The sequence below is a fragment of the Lichenostomus cassidix genome, chromosome 1Ab (assembly GCF_008360975.1).
Source record: "Lichenostomus cassidix isolate B80296 chromosome 1Ab, HeHo_3.0, whole genome shotgun sequence".
Taxonomy (NCBI): domain Eukaryota; kingdom Metazoa; phylum Chordata; class Aves; order Passeriformes; family Meliphagidae; genus Lichenostomus; species Lichenostomus cassidix.
The window spans coordinates 9,901,073-9,919,617 of NC_139481.1; the positions used below are offsets into that span (position 1 = coordinate 9,901,073).

The 18,545-nt window shown below is 41.7% G+C and overlaps 1 protein-coding gene across 1 annotated transcript in view; it reads right to left on the bottom strand.

Annotated features, from left to right (window-relative positions):
• The window catches only part of LOC146442913 (uncharacterized), a 242,798-nt gene that overhangs the window by 177,865 nt on the left and 46,388 nt on the right, over nucleotides 1-18,545 (bottom strand). The window contains exon 3 of the mRNA XM_085049734.1: nucleotides 950-1,121. The gene's annotated coding sequence lies outside the window, so the exon portion shown is untranslated. The remainder of the gene's footprint in view (nucleotides 1-949; nucleotides 1,122-18,545) is intronic.

The following is an 18,545-nucleotide window of genomic DNA, read 5'->3' on the forward strand; positions in this document are numbered from 1 at the left end:
AGTGAATCCATGACCACAGGTTACTATTGATGGAATAGCTTGCATACTTTATCACATGCTTATTGTCTGCATTTCCACAGGCTGATGATTTGGACACTGTCTTAGGAAGGAGACCCAGATGAAAGCCTCCCTTCAGTCCAATTCCCCAGAAAGACTTCAAGCTGCCTGAATACCTGACCAAAAAGATCTATCCTCAAAGATTGACAGATCAGAATCAATTTTCGTATTACTTGTCACACTCATCACTTATTTTTGCCCCAAGGAAAGAGCAGCTCCAGGAACTCCACTTTTAGCATTCATAAAGGGTTCCCTTTCTAGACCCACTGTGGACAGTAAAAAAGTGTAACATAGAAGAAGAAAACTTAGGATTAAGACTTGCAACTGGGTGAGATTCTTCTGGAAAAGGCAGTTAATATATAGTGCCAAGGTTTCAGATGGTTTAAACACTCACAATTCTAGTAGAAGGCTTCAGTATTTAGCCAGACAACAATCTGTATTTTAAAGGAATTGCACTGAAAGCAAAACCCAAATGGCATAAAAGAGATTGATATTTAAACCTGCCACCTCAAAGAACAACCAACCAAATTATTTTCCATTCAGTCAGGCAAGTTTAGCAAGTAACAATTGAACTTAAACCAGATCCTTCTGTCTAAGACATTGTTCTCATATGTGGTTTTAAGAACTCAAATGGCAGCACGTTAACCTTAATTATTCCTTGTTTAGCTTGCAGCATTTAAATAACACATCTGTTTTTACAGATACAACATCTTCATATGTCCTCCCCTGCCCCCAGCTTGGGAGGAAGGAGGGCATTCGTCTACCAATCTTCCTCTGTAAGTGGGAAATGTTATTCAGCACATGGAACATGGATGCAATTAAGTAACCACAGTGAGAGCAGCTGCTCTGTTTCTTAAAGCACCAAGACAACTCGAGCTGACTTTGTCCTTACCAGAGCAGGATGGATGCTTTGCCCAGGCTGGCAAAGTTCAGCCAGAATGCCGAGCCTGGATACACCCACAGGATGGATGGGGTTGAGCAGAGAACCCAGGAGGAGAAAGGAATGATGAGCTCTGACAAAACAGGGCTGAGGAAGGGAAGGTCAGGACCTGGGCATCTTCATCCTGTGGAGAGAAGATGGAGGAGGCATTCTTACAACACACATCCATTTGCAGATGGGCGCTAATGGGGTCAGTCACCCTTTTTGCCATGTCCCACACCAGGGCATGCCAGGGCACTCCCCATGGGGTTTGTGGGACTAATTTACAAAAAGGGAATGTTGGCTGGGCTTGGCCTTGCGAAAGCTTGCTAAGCACAAAGAAGGATATGCAGGTTACATAATTAAGCTGTGAATTCACATTATTGGGATTTTTGATAAACAGGGTAAGAAGCATCTCTCAGGAATAATGTATGTGTTGGCTAATATCCAATCAGAGCAGGAAGAGTCAAGATTATAAGGTGTAGCTGTTAATATTTCTACATGCTTTATTTCCTTCTAAAGGCAGTTTTTTTCTCCTTCTCCTTCTGAAGGGCTTTTTACAGTTTAGGAATTTAAAAATACCAACTGTGGCTAAAAGAAATTTCCCTCTTAGAATAGGAAAGTCATATGCACATCCCCAGGCCAGATATGCAGTATTTTTTCCCTGTCAGATGTAAATTAATTTGGCTAAAACCTAAAGTAATTGGCCCTTGAAGAAATCCAGCACTTTTATTCTGAAGAACCCTGGCAGGCTCATTAGACTTATCACAAAGTTAAAACTCATTGAAATCTTTTATACCAGCTTTACTCAAATTGTATATGCAAGCTTTGTGGGGTTTGATACTATTCTTTAAAAATAAACGCCTCTTTTTCTCATTCAGCTGAATTGTTCTTCCCTAGAGACTTTCATTCCAAACTGTCAGCAACTGAAATGGTTATTATTTCTATGGAGTTCCAGGATACCAAGATATTACCTTCAATTAAATTATTGTTCAAAGGACCAAGGTTCCCTAGTCACAACAGAGATGGGGTGTAGACTGATCATAAACAAACACAAGCACTTGTGCCTCCCCATGTCACCTCAATCTACTTGGACAATGTTTGAGAGTCAACGTTAATATAAAAAGTTTCAGGGATTTATCACTTCAACAATTTCACTGTAAGCAAACTGCAGTGCTGTTGTCACAGAGGACAATGGAAAATCTCCTGAAAAAGGCACTTCCTGTGAAGAAAATGTAAACAAGCTTCTTGAAAAGAATCCAGGTAAGAGAAAAAAATATAGTCAACAAGACAAAAATACCTTGAGTTCTTTAACGAGAAAACCAATTCTTCAAAGATATGATTATCTCACGCTGAAGAAGAATAAAAGAGGAGGATATGGCCAACAAACAGACAATAATTCATGCTATAGAGGAAGAACACTGATATATATGACATGAAAAGTGGAAAGATAAAGTTCTGAAGTATGTCCCCTGTGAAACTTGTGTGCAGTGTTCAGAGGAACACATAAAGAACAATACGAGACAGAGGAATCTCAGTGACCTTTATTTGTCTTTTGTTTTGTTCAGATTTCTGAGGAGTTTCACTTCAATTCTAAAATCCCTCAGCTTTGCAAATCCTGTTCATTGGGTACTTATAATAGCTCTGTAATGTTCTGTGGCCTGGAGTAATTGATAATTGTTCTCGACTTTAATTCTCTTTAAATGTGGATTTTGCCAACAATATTTGCCAGCACAAAAGACAACTATTAAATCACTTCAGGGGACATTACTTCTTTAAATGCTGTGCTTGGCCTCAGGTAACCACAAGGTGCTGCACTGTCGTGGCCACAGGCTATTCCACAACACTGGATCGACTGTTTTCCTTCTCAAAGAGGCCCCAGGAAGTGGTATTAGGCCACAGCTTTCTACCTAGAAACCTCATATGCTGGATAATGTGGAGCACTCTGATCCTCTTGGATGGAGTGTGTGCCATGCAGTGTAAAATCCTCTCTGGAATTTCAGGTGGATGCTGCACTCCTCGGGGTGTGTTGCAGCTCCTGCAGGCTGAGGGGCATTTCCAACACCCCTGCAGAGTCATGGTGCTGCAGGGGCAGGGCAAAGACATGGTGCACTTCAGTCTCAGGGTGATATCTGCAAGTGATATTTGTGTACTACTGTATTTATATGTGACATAAATATGCTGATATTCATATGATACTTATATACTACTACTATACTACTCCACTCTAGCTTTCTAAAAACACTGACAAGAGGTTTTGCAAATACTTGAAGTCGCTTTTGAAGATAAATGTAACATGTATTAATTAATATTGCATGTCCTATATCTTTACAATATCCTTGCCATGAGTTTGAAATGAGGACAGGAATCCTGTGCAGGCACTGGAAGGTCTTTGGCAAGGCATCCTCAGAGTCCTACACTGTGCTGCTGGAACCCTGGTGTCAACAGCTTGTAGCCAATGCAAAGTTTAAAGAATGAAATCCAGCAACACCCTTTCTGTTCAGTAAGTTGTAAAAGCCTGCAAGAAAAGCCTGGTTTGCCTTCTGGATCACCACTGCACGAGGAAGAAGTGGATCTCAGACATCCTGCAAATCTGCCAGGTACTATAAAAAGTCACCAAACCTAAAACTGCTTTGCCCGTTTTCAAACTCACAGCTGCTGAGCTATGTCCCACCAGAATTTTGTGGACAGACAATTACACATTTACATGTTCAGAAGACATTAAAACTTATGCCAATCAGGAAGACCAAGAAAAAACTCTGAAAATTAGTGAATTTTTCTGCTCTGCTCCACTCTGCCAATTTAATGGCATTAGTTTGTATTCAATCCATATTAATAGAGCAGAAAACAGTTTACTGTCTGAGACAGACATGGATTGTATTAGCTGACTTTATTTAGAAGCAAAATTAAAAATTAAAAAAAGAAATTAAAATTGCTGTAAAATTGTGAGTTTCAGCTTAGGTGCCTCAGGCCTGGTAGCATGTACCTTACTTTCTACCTATCCTAACTCAATTCCACTCCATCCCCTATGCATCTTTAAATGAAAACGTGCTTCATCCTCACTAGAATTTGAAAGCTTGCTGACATCTGCACATGGACACATTCTCCACACAGCTCCTTCCCCTCCCCAACTACACTTCTCATGTGGTCCTGTAGCATTAAATACTACTTTTCTAGAAATGAGGCACAGGGAAGAAAAGACGTCGTGTGGTGCCATGCAAGTTTTCCTGGCAGGAGAACAGGCTTTCCTCATTACCCACAAATGATGAAATGATAGGCAGTCACACAGGTTTTTTCAAACCACCATTGATAAAATCTTTACATCTCCTTGTGTCTTTCTGTGCCAGGGCTATGCCATGGAACAGAAGGTATGTTCTGTCACAGGAGAATCCCCTTCCCAAAATGACTATTCATGCCCTTGGTAGGCTTTTCACTCAGTGTCAGATACACCTATAATTTCTGTTCTTCTCCTGTAAAGAGAAGGCACTGGTACTCTTTGTCTTCGCAACTGCAGACTTCCACCAACTTTCCTCCACAAACAACCCACAAACCACCCCCCAACACACAAACCCCAACTGTTTAATATTTTTAGAGGCACATTTAAAATAGTTAATTAACTATCACAGGTGCTAAAAAAAAGTTTTTCTCTAAGGGAGGAGTGGGAGGTATCAATATCAACACCTTGCTCAATACTTTAGTCAAGTGGGTAATTTATTGCATTATTTGAATGGAAACTTTCTCTGCGTTGTTTCTTCTGATCAGAGAAGTCAGTGTGCCAGTTTTGCACTTCCTTTTTCATTCGAACATTATGGATCTTTCATGTCAACGTTAATCAGTCAAGTGAACTGGCAATTATCTCCCTATATATCACTGTAACAAGAGATTAGGACAGAGGGTGTTAACTGCTGCTCCCTTGGAACAGTTCACCCAGCCTGGAGTTTTACAGAGCCTGCCTTATGGAAGTGCAGAATGCAGTACAGTTTCTAAGTGTCCCACGCCTGGTTGGTCTTTGGAACCTGCATGAATCCATGAGAAAGCAAAGTAGATTTTGCAATGTTACTATTAGGGGTATTTTATGTTATAATACATAAGGTATGCTATTATATGTTGCATTCACACACTCCCAAATTTTGGCAAGGCTTCTGATTCATGTTTAGGAGTCCATGCACACAGGCATAAGCCACTTAAATCAAAACAAGTGTGAACTCAGTATTTATGTTTTTGCCTGTTAATTCTGCCAGCCCACAGCCCATGGCCACCTTTTTGAGATCTACCAAGATCTACAGAATGCTGATCCCTCCCAGAGTATTCCTTTCTGTGTCCTTTTACACTGACATTTGTCCAAAACAAACCCTCAACAGAGAGTGTCTCACTAACAGTCTATCACTGCAGTCCAGCATTTTCCAGTACACTCAAGACTCTTCCAGTCTTTGCCATCTGCAGCCCAAAATGACCATTTCAGGGGGCCTGCAAAGGAAGTCAAGACCAAAGGGACATTTTCCCACACTTGTCCCATGCCAGCCTTCCCAGACACACCCTCTGCAGTAACTATCATACATCTGCTCCCAAGCTGGAGAGTGTTTCTAGAACAGCAAGTCCCTGTCAGACGCCCTCATCCGAATAGGGTAGGACAGGGGATGGTACAAGGAGGGACCACCTTTTGTTCTTAGAATCTATTAGCTGTTCCATTACTCCATCAGATACTTTACCCTGCAATATCTGTGATCTTAAGGTAAATCCTGAGCAGGGCAAACAGGGCTCAAGTGTGTTTTGGGCAGCTCTGTTTGAACGATCTCCCATTCCTTAACTTCATAAAAGCAGTATTCAGTCCTATGCTATGGATCTGCTACAGCATTTAATTCTCCCACATGGAAAAAGGGAATGGCTACAAAACACCACCTTCATAGGACTGGACTATGAAGCAGCAGTTGTACTGAATGGATCACAGAGTTCTGTCTCAAAAATTCATCAGGCTGTTGGCTGATGTGAATACTGACTATTCAGGCACTGAAAAGATGTTTCTGGGAAACAGATTTGCCTTTCAGGAACTTTGCATTTACCAGCTGCTCAAGTCACTGGTTATGGAAGCTACCAGTTACTCAAGACTCCAACCACCAAGAGCTACACCTGGCATGTCAAAATCCCACTGCCAGTAACATTAAGAGAGATCAGATGGCTCAGGAAACAGAACCACAATGTACAGGAACCGAAGGAACACACAGCAGCTCCGTCTGTAAGTGTGACACGGCTGACCTATGTGCAATCCACAGGGCCCTTGACAAAATGCAGAACACATTGCAAAACGTTTCCATGGGGCTGTGCCACCGTGGCAGTGGCAATGAAGTGTACTCAGCAGTGACACTGACGCCATGCAAGTCAACCAGGGGAACTGAACTGCACCCGACCAATAATTTGATTACATCACCGAGGACACAGATGGATGAGGACGCAATGTACAGTTCATCTCTTCTCTGGAGATTTCAAGTGCAAATGAGATTACTGATTACATCCAGACGGGAGACACTGAGGCAGAAGTGCAGTGCAAACATCTGTAGTCTGAAGAGCTCTGGGCAAAAAATGTCTGTGTCTGACACTGGGGTTCATCACCCAAATGGCATAGGCTGCCAGATGACCAGATGCACGTGCTTAAACAAGGTTTTACAGAGATTTGCTTTTCTGTGTTTAGAAATATTTCATTTTCAAGACTAAAAATTCTTTACTGAAGAAATGTTTACCTACAGGTATTTAATTTACAGCTGTAGTATAAGAAGTCATTGTCATTATGCCCATTACAAGAAAGGAGAAAAGAAATAAGAGAGAAGTGACTTGGTATTTCCTCAACCATGTAGCAACAATGCCAGGAACAGAACCTGGTCATCTGCTTTGCTGACCAGGCCTCAGTGCCTGCCCAGTGTGGAACTGCAAAGGAGCAGAAATAGAAACACTACAGCTACAAGTAAGAGCACATAACTGGAGGTTTAGTAAGAGCACAAACCTGCCAGAGCCACAGACTTTTAAGCCTAAATTTCTTTCTATGCAGGGATATAAAACCAAACTACCACCTACAGATCAAATAAGCTTGATTTCACCACGTTATGACTGTATCATCACTTTATGTGACAAACTAATATGACACATTACAGCAGTTTCACACAAGTAAGGGCTTCTCAGTTGTATCCAAGTGCCAATTGCATTTGTGTGAATCTATTACTTAGCAATGAGGCATCTTTCTGCAGCATCTCTTAGGAGACTGATGGGGAGGAGAATAATCCTAGCTAAAAATTAGGTAACACTGAATTCCAAATACTATGTAAAATAAAGCTGCATGCACATGGTAGCTGGCTACTAGCTTTGGAAAATACTGGGGAAGTATATAAGCCACTCTGAAACAAAGCAGAAGAGACAGGCAGAAGATCAATATTACCTGAGATGAAGAAAAGAATTGAGAGAAAAGAAAAACACTCTTCAGGGAGCAATAAGGAAAAGAAATACCTTGAAAAATCTTTGGTTTTTCTTTTTAATCTGGTGTTTTTCTCCAAAACATAAAGCTCAGAATAGCAACATAGTCTAAGCTCAATTCAAGGATGCAAGGATACTGTCTAGCCCATAGAGAGCCATGTCCAACTCAGAGCAGAGGATGGTATTCCAAAATCCAGCCCAAAGCCTGACACTCCTCCCATCCATCCCTGCACAGCTGAGGGTTGGGTCACAAACCAAGTGCCATACAAGCACTGCCAGGGCATAATTCCTGTTTCAGGAGTGCCTTTTCCTCCAGGGTTTAGAGCTACAAGCCCCAAGGTCACCTGAGCTCACCATTGCAGCCACCAAACCCCAGGGATTACAGCCCATGCCTTGGTTCTGCTGACACCAGCACAGCCATTTGCACAACTGATTTAATCAAACACAGATCCAAAGGAAAGAAACATTCAAAAGAAGAACTTGTAAAACAAGTTACATAGAGACACCTAATGTGATGCTTTACACTGAAAAACTCATCATTTAAAAACGTTATATGGTGGGATTTGGAACCAAAGGGAACTGAGCAATGCTTTTGCACTGATACAAAGCTCCTGGTTGTTTCTAGCTATGAAATGGGCAGGGGGTGAGGGGGAGGGGACGAGAGGTTTTAAAACTCTGTCTCAAATATTTATGCAAAATGTGTTAGTGAATTACACAGGAGTTTTGCCTATCCCAGACACCCAGAGAACAATGCAGGAAATTCCATATTCCACTGAGGGAAGATAAAACATTTCAGGGGGTTTTTTTCCCTTTCGCCCCTTTCTGCTGTAGGGGCAGCTGTGTGAGACTCCTAAAGTCGCAATCTTGAAGGAAATGTCAGGGAGAAATTGCAATTGACAGGGAAGGAAATGGTGAATTCTTATCAAACTGATGTTACATACATATAAGTGCAGGTAAAAAAATAATTAAAATATTTAAAAAGTGCAGTCATTCAGCATGCTCTGGCTCTGCCGGCACAGTTCCCAGTGCCCACCCTCCTTGGGACACCAACAGTGAGTGTGGAGTGAGTGCACTGAGACACCAGGGGCCTGCGAAAGGAGCTGCTAGGAAAAAAGGATGAAGGGATTCAATTCCATCATTTGTGCCCTGGACTGATTTTCAAAGATAACACTCTCACTTTTCATTCTCTAGAGTGTAAGGGCAGGCTCTTTTTACTTCTAAGAATGTAACAGTTTTCTTATATTTTGCCTTCCAGCAAATCATGTTATCTCTTGTACAACAAAATACATTATTTTGGAAATCTGAACGGCATCATATGATGTGTCTAATCAATCAGTCCTGTCCTTTTCCATGAGTCAACTTGTTCTAAATATTGAAAATTTGATGACTGGAAGGCTTTTCTATAGGCAAACAAAACGGTTTGAGATAGATTTCTTCATACCCTACACCAAAAGAAAGTATTCCCAAAAGCAGCATCTACTGGGCTAATTTCATAAATACACTTCATAACACCTGCAGAATTATAAGCACTTTTTGTATTATTACTCATTTATTTTTATCACTGATTGCCTTCAGGATAAACATGAAGAAATAAACAACTTTATTTCTTCATTTTGTTTTGATAAAAATAATGAAAATGTAATTTAAGCACACTTAAGGAACAATGAAGCCATTGAGAATGTTCAGTAGATGTAAATGTGACATAGGAAGTGTAGTTAAAACTTTTCACAAAGCTTTCATATGTCAACATGCAGTTACACTTGTAAAAACAACAACAAATTTTGGAAAAAGCTACCAGAGACTATTATTTAAACACAAAAAAATATCCAATAATAAAACAGTAGATCGAGCTCTTAAAAATGACACAGTTCAATCTGAGGAACAAAACACCCAAACCTACAAATTTAAATTAAATAGCAGAAGAGTTGTGGCAGCTTCTGCTTTCAAACACCACAAAATACACACTCTCTCTGTAGCAATAAGTACTTTGCCAGCTGTATCCTGCTGCATTCACTCATATGTAATCACATATTATCTTCACAGAATTTTCTAGTGCAGTCAATGGCCTTCTGAGGGGTCACAGGACTCAGCATAGGCATGTGTAAATTATCTGATCCTCTGGAGGTGGGAGAAAGGCCCACGGACTGTTATCAGCAGTCTTTATAGGAAATTTTACTGTTAATTTCAATAAGTAATTGGATTGTTAATTTCAATAATTTCAGTAAGTAATCAGATACAATTCAGCAATACTTCTCCATTGTGTGTACCAAGACACTGCAAATGTTAATCAACACAGACATTCAAAGCCCTTGCTGGACAGACTCATTTCTGGACACAGCCCTTGTGCCAGACAGAATTTTATTAAATAAACAACGGAATATAACACCCTTTTCAGAAATGTCTTAAATGAAACAAAGATCCTTCCAAAATCTGATCTCACAACTATGACATTTTCTTAATGGCAATGAGAATTATTTCAAGATCCAAAAAATATCCAAGAAAAGATCAAGCTAGTGCTTCAGCAAGCACTTAAAAATTCCATGTTTTGCATTTCTAATTACATTGTCACCTGTTACATATACTAAAAATCTGTACATTTGTACATTCATGTGTATTTACTCAATACATTATTTCACTGCCTCATTTCATTGCATTGATGTTTCTGTCTACATACACAAAAAAGGATATGGATTAAAAAAACCCCAAAACACTCCCAGCTTAATTTTTTTTTGACTGTAAAACTTAGCTTATTGTATCTGTCACTATTTATAGCATAAGAAAAACATGCACATTAAAAAAGAACACTGCTGCAGTTCACTCAGCAATGTTATAAAAAATTCCAAACCTTCAGATACTTCTTACACACTAATACTGCCATACAATGTGTTTAGGTTTTTTTCCACCTGCCTTTTCTATCACAAGATTTTCAAAATGAAGGAATAAACAGAGATTGAGCCTGCTGCTTGCAATATAAAAGCTGATTACTGGGCAGACCTCAAGAGAGAAGGAATTTATTCGGGCTGGAAGCATTAAAAGCAATTCAGACTTTCTGGATTACATCACTGGAAGCAGTATGTCATTTGTTCCAATTGATGCCATTTGCTCACAGAAAGGCAGTATTTTGCAAAGCACCTTAGCATATTTATACTTTCCTTCTTCCTGACACTGTGATCACTCACTTCCAGCTGACACATGGAACATGTGGGAAAGGCAAAGCAGAAGAATGGTCTGACAAATACATTCTACCCCAACCAAACTAATCATAACAGATGCAATGCTGCAGCAAACAGAGTTTTAAGCATCCCCCTGTAACTGAAAACGTCAAAAGAATTCCCCACATTCTGTTCATACAATGACCTTGGATAACTTAGATCTGCTCTTGTGGGATTTGGAACTCTTTTTCCAAATGGATGTGAGATGAGGTAATGCCATTCAAATAGGGCTGAGCACTGAAACGTTACAAGCAGAACTCAAACCTCTTGGCCTCAGTTCTAACCTTGCAATTACAGTTAACTGGGTCAATGGAATTTCTCAACTTCCACTTCTGGTTTCTTTGCTTCTAGATTTTCAGAGTGCCAGCTCCATATGGGTAATAAACTAATAGACGGTATTTCAAATTAACACTGCAAAAGCATTGGACTGCAAGGAGCACAGATTTGTGCTGCTCACCAACACTATGCGCTGCAGGATGAGACTGTGCTGTGCCTGCTGTGTGAGGGCAAGGCCAAGCCCTGGCTGTGTCAGCACAGCAAGAACAGGGCCACCCAACGGCAGGAAAGGGTTTTTATTACCAAAGGATACTCCTTTCTAAAAGTGTTTTAACAATGGGCTGTGTCTGAAGCAAAGGATAATCACATTTTTAAATTGACGCTAAGGTAAATTAAAATCAAGCAACTTCAATCCATGTCCTTAGAACTGAATAAAGTTGTGAAAAAGTATGTTTTATATTATCTGACCTGTGAAAAAGAAGACCTTGTAATTTAAAATCTCTAGAATGACAGTGGCACAATCAATGCAAGTGTTAATGTGACACATGCAGAAGCTGCAAGTGTGTTAAGTGAAACGGAGGGGGTTTGGTACCTATCTCAGTCTATTTACCCCAAAAATACATCATGCTAAGCTTCTAAAACCTTGTAACACTGAACTTTCAGTAAGCAAGAATTCACCAGGGCATAAGCTTGCACCATACCAATCAAATATCCACAAACAACTCACAGAGCTCTACAGATACCCATAGATACATAGATACATTGGTAAGTTTCCTACCTTTTTTTCTTTTTTTACAGAAAGCAATACAGAAAAATCACCAGCCAACTAGTAGAAGACATGCAGACTAAGGTTTAAACAAATTGCTGAGTCTTCGCTTTACCTCTGGCAGACTCTTCTAATTTTAAATGCATACCATTTGTTTTCAAAATACCCCTGTCAAAATAAAATAAAAGACAAATTCAAAGAGAAAACAGAATCACAGACGCTACGATGTTCACCCTTACCTTCCTCATCTTTGATGGGTCACTGGTAATTTTTTTCTATGCCTCAAACCCTGTTCACAGTTTTTAAATGAAACTGTGGAATGGCATGTCTGGCAACACCATAAATCACCAGTGCAGTATAAATAACTGCATATGCAGACCCCATGAAAAGGCACACACTCATGGTTTCAACCCTGTGTCTTTAATAAGAACAAAAGTTTGAGGCAGAGAACACCCTAAAGTATGCAGAACACCACCATAAAGTATGTGGAACAAGGACAGCGCTGCAGATGCTCCCTAAACTGCAGATAGTAGTAAGGCAGATTTTAACATAAAGATGAAAATCAAACTTCCTAAATTCACTCCTCCTTGTTCCTCTTCTGGGAACACACACACACACACACTCACCGCACATGTCACCAAGGAAAAAGCCACACCAAACATATTCACAGCATGTAAGTCATTTGCAATTTCTCACTCTGGGTGACCAAATGTCAAGGAAGGTCTGTGCAGGGACAATCAGCTTCAAGGTTTTACTTCTTGTCTAAACTGGACCTAAGCTGACAGCCCCAATTACAATTAATACCTCTCCAATTTGCTGTAGTGACTTTTTTCAGCAGGACATCAGAATTCATAATTCTTCATACCATTTAACTACCGGAACATCGGAAATTTCACAAACACTAGTGTAAGCATACTCAGATATAGGCTTTCTGTAAAGCTTCCACAGAACACGGTGTTTGCAGCGATGCAGTGAAGTCTTTTGGAGCCCCAAGCTGTGTCTAGAAGGCAGGATGGGCAGACAGGCAGACTCTGGGCCATCCCTCCCATCGGCTCAGCCCTGCTCACAGCTGGGTCACCCCTGTCTTAACAGTCTGGCTCAGCCCCTGGATTCCCCTGTCTCACACCCGGCTCTCCCCACGACCAGCCCCTGGATTCCCCTGTCTCACACCTGGCTCTCCCCACGACCAGCCCCTGGATTTCCCTGTCTCACACCTGGCTCTCCCCATGACCAGCCCCTGGATTTCCCTGTCTCACACCTGGCTCTCCCCATGACCAGCCCCTGGATTTCTCTGTCTCACACCCGGCTCTCCCCAAGACCAGCCCCTGGATCCCCGCTTGGATCCCCGGCGCGGTCCAGCCCTGCCCGTGGGCCTTGTCTTCCCTGTGCCGCCACCTGCCGGCCGCGCCCGGCCCTGCAGCGCCCGCTCCGCACACCCTTAGCTCCCTCACGCCCTCGGCTCCCTCACACCCTTAGCTCCCTCACACCCTCAGCTCCCTCACGCCCTCGGCTCCCTCACACCCTTAGCTTCGCACACCCTCGGCTCCCTCACACCCTTAGCGCCCGCACACCCTTAACTCCCGCACACCCTTAGCTCCCTCACACCCTTAGCTCCGCACACCCTCGGCTCCCGCACACCCTTAGCTCCCTCACGCCCTCGGCTCCCCACACCCCCCCCCACACCCCCCCCCACACCCCCCCCCACACCCCCCCCCACACCCAACCCCCACACCCCCCCCCACCCCCACCCCCACACCCTCGGCTCCCGCGTGCTGCCCAACACTGCAGATGGCCTGCACTAAGAGATCAACATGACTTTTCTTGGCCTGGAAAAACTGTGCCTCAAACTGCTGTCCAGGGCCATATGGCATTTCATAGTTGTATCTTTTTTTTACATTACAATTTTTTTCCAGATCCTTGAGACTGCAAAAACGTTTTCCAGCACTAGTAAAACTTTCTGAATCTCTTATTCATTCTTGTCAAAGAACACTGTGTCTTGAAGTTTATATGCAACCACTTCCGCATGAGGTTTTTCTGCATTTCCTGATAAAACTCAGAAAAGCAGTAGGTTATCCCATGACCTAAGAGCATAATAAATAAAATGCAACATAACTTAGTTCAAAGCTAGCTTAGTAAGCTGCACAGCATGCAATCTTTTTACACAAACTAGTTTTGAATTAACATTTTACTTTAATGCTACATTCTACTTTAAGGGCTTCTCCATCCCAAAACCATGGTGGGATGGACAACCCACCTGGAGTGCATCTACAGCAAGGCACACAGCATGGGCAACAACCAGGAGCAGCCGGAATTCACTGCGCAGCAGGAAAGCTGTGACACAGCTGCCTCCACGGAGATATGGTAGGATGACTGGCAGGCCAGGAGGGCTGCAGTAGGTGGGTACAAACTCTTCAGGAGAGGAAGGAGAGGCAGTGGGGTAGCCCTGTGTGAGTGGGAGTGTTTGCACTGTCTGGAGCTTAGTGATGGCGATGACACAGGTGAGTGTTGATGGTTTTATCAGGGAATGCCAACAAGGCAGGTATCCTGGTTGGAGTCTGCTACAGACCGCCCAACCAGGACAAAGAGCTGGGTGAAGCATTCTATTACAATATTAGAATTACAATTAGACTATTCTCTTGAAGAAGTCTCATGATTGCTACCATTGTTCTTGTGGGAGCCTTCAACTTACCAAATGCTGGAAACAACACAGAGGGAAACAGTCCAGGAGGTTCCCAGAGTTTTAAATTCTCAGAGACGCAAGGGAAGAGATCAGCAGAACTGTCACCTTGGAGTACTGAAGGGCAGACTTTGGTCCACTTAGGAAATGGGCTGACATACTCCCTGGGTAGGTAGTCCAGAAGGACACACGAGTCCAGGAAAGCTGGACACTTTTCATGAAGGAAATCCCAAAGCAGGCTGTCCCCATGTGCCAAAAGACAAGCCAGTGAAGACCAGCCTGGCTAACAGGGAGATTTGTCTGGAACTCAGGGTGCAAGATTGAAGTTTATGGCCTTTGGAAGGGACAGGCAGTTCAGGAGAACTGCAAGGATGTCATAAGGTCATGCAGGGAGAAAATTAGAAGGGTCAAACCCCAGCTAGAACTTAATCTGTCTTATTCCCACAGAACAAGAGACTATTTCCACTAATGCATTAGCAGCAAAAGGAAGACCAAGGAGAATCTTCATCCTTTACTGTCGCATAGTGACAAAAGAGGAGGAAAATGCCTTATTTGCCTCAGACTTTAATGGTAAGACCAGTTGTTCTCTGGGTACCCAGCCTCCTGTGCTGGAAGATGGAGACACAGAGCAGAATGAAGCCCAAATAATCCAGAGGGAAGTATTTGGTCAGTGACCTGCTTCACAAGCCCATGAGGCCAGATGGGATCCACCCAAAAGTACCAAGGGAGTTGGTGGCAGAGCTCATGGAGCCATTTCCCATCATTTCCCAGCAGTGCTCACTGGGGAGGTCCCAGGTGAATGAAGTTGGCCAGTGTGACACTCTTGTGTAAGAAGGGCTGGAAGGAGGATGCAGGGAACTACAGGCCTGTCAGCCTGACCCTGGTGCCAGAAAAGGTCATGGAGCAGATCCTCTTGAGTGCTATCATGCAGTGTGTGCAGGACAACCAGGGCATCAGCCCAGCCAGCCTGGGTTTGTGACAGGCAGGTCCTGCTTGACCCACCTGATCTCCTAGGACAGAGTGACCCCTCAGTGGATGAGGGAAGGCTGTGGATGTGTCTGCCCAGGCTAGTAAAGCCTTTGACACTTTCCCAGAGCATTTTCCTCATGGCTTGGACAGGGGCATTCACTGTTCCCTGGGTGACATGGCTGGACATCTGGGCCCAGAGAGTGGTAGGGAACAGAGCTACATCCAGCTGGGGCTGGATTACACAGACAGAGCTCTTCAAGGAACATGTATTTATTTAGCCTTCATTTTGCTTTTTCACTGGCACTGGCACTTTGTTTGTCTTTGGTCTTCCTTTTTCACTGTGTTCTGTAGCAACAAGACTGAAACTTTGCAGGCATTAACTTACTCTTTTTAAAGCACAGGTTCACATAAATGAACTGTCATGCCTTGTACTGGGAAAATACTCTTTCAGCGCTAAGATGTTAAACTAGTCCCCTCACAGTCTAACTGCACTGGCTAAGCACATGAGAAACTGAGTTCCCTAATACTCCACAGACCACAAACAAACACTAGGGAATTAAGCTGTAATTTTGTCCTGTTTTGAGTTGTGAGGCTGATAGAGATTTTGCTGACAGACCATCTTCAAATCACTGACTGACCTGAAGAAACAAATAAAGTGGAAATTAAAACCCACCAGAGAGCCCTATAGTCTAATTTCTTTATCAGCACTAATGAATATGTTTTACTCCCATATTACAGTTCATGAAAACTTTGTATGCACAAAATACGTATGTTCATGTATATATTTACGTACCTTACATACCAGAATACTCTCAAGTCATTAACAAAATTTGTCGTGTAGGAGAAAGTGAAGACAAACAGTATGGAAAGGCAGTCAGTGCTGGAGGAGTAGAAGGAAAAAAAAAATGAAAAAAAATGAAATAAAAACCTCAGAATTGTGGTGGAGTTGTGAGGTACACTAAGAACAAGGCGTAATTTTCAAGAGCACTTTAGCAGCAACAGGATTTGAACAATGTGCTCTTTGAAATGCCGGTGCAGAACAGCTGGTTTTGATGCACAGGAGCCAGGATAGAGCCAAGAAAAGGATGCAAAGTTCAGACACAGCAGTTCATGAGAAGTCTACATCCCAACTCACAGCAGAATTGTGACTGCATCCTCAGGCATGTGACCAGATTTTAGAGAAAAGAAATGAAAGAGGGATCACAGAATGTTTTGTCGTGTTCAATGTCTGTGCACTCCTGCAAACTCATCTTGCTGCATTACAAGTACTTCAGTCCCTCAGAAAATGCTTTACAGAGCAGATGCCTCTGAAGAAATTCAGGTAAGGACTCCATCAAGCTGTCAGGGCTCCAGAACAAACACTTCAAAAGGGGTATAATAATAAAATCAAGAAAACTTGGAAAACATTATTTTCAGTGCATCCACAGTCTAAGAAACTAGTTATTTAATACAGTACTATTTAAATTTGCATGTGACGTTCTCCTATTTTACTTTTCAGAAATGTAATAATCTATGGGACTAAAATATAAAAACATCCTATTTTTTATTTTTCCTTTTTAAGCATAAATCTAACAAAGATGCAGGAGAAGCTTACACAACATGCAGCAAGCTGAACACCAGAGCAAATCAGTAACTTGTATAATTTTCAAGAGAAAAACATCATATTGACTTCATGGGTAATTAAGCTCAAGAGTCCTTGACTGTGACATAGGATTCCTTCTTAAATACTTAATAAAATACATAATAATCCAATAGCGTATTTGGATCATGTAACTTACCCCAACTGTGCTCTGAAGCACCTTTCCAGAGAAACTACGCCTGTTTTGAAGGCAAACATGGCAAACTACTGAAGGTGTGGAAATACGAAACATACACAGCAAGGATGAACAAACACAAAGGCATGAACAGGGACACACAGCCTTTTCCATACTTCAGGCATAAGATTCTTGTGAGCTACTCCAGGAGCAAGAGTTTTGTAGGTGCCAACGTGTGATTAACACGCACGCATCCCACTATACTTCAAAATTCCCCATGCCCAGTACTGAGACAAGCAGCTTTTTTAACTGGAGCAGAGTTTATGCAGACCAGATGCAACCATAAAAATACAAACCACTTGAACCTTAATAAAATACACAGTAATGAAAATGTTGTAAAACAGATACTAAACCCGTAAAATATTAACAAGCTTAATCAAAATGAACCAGGGTCAAAACCACTAAGTCCAGCCATCATTTAGAGAAAGAGAACAAACACCAGATGTATTCTAATTTGGGGCAAGAGGAGGAAAAAAACCTCCAAACCTATTTTCAGAATTGTAGCAATCTACAAGACACAATGCACAGAGCATTTAATCTTTCACTGACTTGAAAAGTTACAGGTCTGTTACTAAAACTCACTTGGTCACAACTCATAATCTATTCTGTAAAAGAGACATCTGGTATGTGTTAATAATATACAAAATGAGGGCAGTTGGCATTTCTCTCCACTCGATCCCTTTAATGCTATTTTCTGAAGAACTTCGCAAAACTCTTCTGAACAAGTAACTCCACTTTAATGCAAATCTATAAAATCCTAAATATTTTTTTAAGACACAGATCCTTATAATTTAGTATTTATTACATGTATGTGAGGTTACTTTTCTGTCATAAAAAGTAACATGTATGTGAAAAAGTCTGGAAAAGAGGTAACATTTTTGTGTGTGTGTGTGTGTGTGTGTGTGTATATATATATAAAAAATCACATGTAACTATGTAAATGCGACAAACTAAGAAAATGCCTCCCATGTTCCTCCTGAAAATGATCTGCCACATCTAAACGTTTTACCTCTGTATTTTCCTTTTTGCAGGACTGCAGGTCCCTGTTTACCAAACTTTCTGAACCACTTCAATTCATTCAAAGCAAACACCACATTCCTTACTATGGTTTAAGATTGGTAAAATGCTATGATTGCAAATACCATGGTTTTATAAAATACATTTCATTAACAATTATTCTTAGGTTCTACAGGGCAATTGTAGTATTCCACTCTATACTGATTTTGAAAGCAGCAGAAAGATATTTTTGCAGTTACAGATTACCAAGGTTTAGGATTCACTTCCCTGAGCTGATTGCTGTGCTTGCACAGATCCAGGCAAGTCAGCAGACCTTCATGCACGTGTGGATCAAAACCTCTGAATCTTTGCAATCCAAGCATTTAAAAAGCCTAAAAAT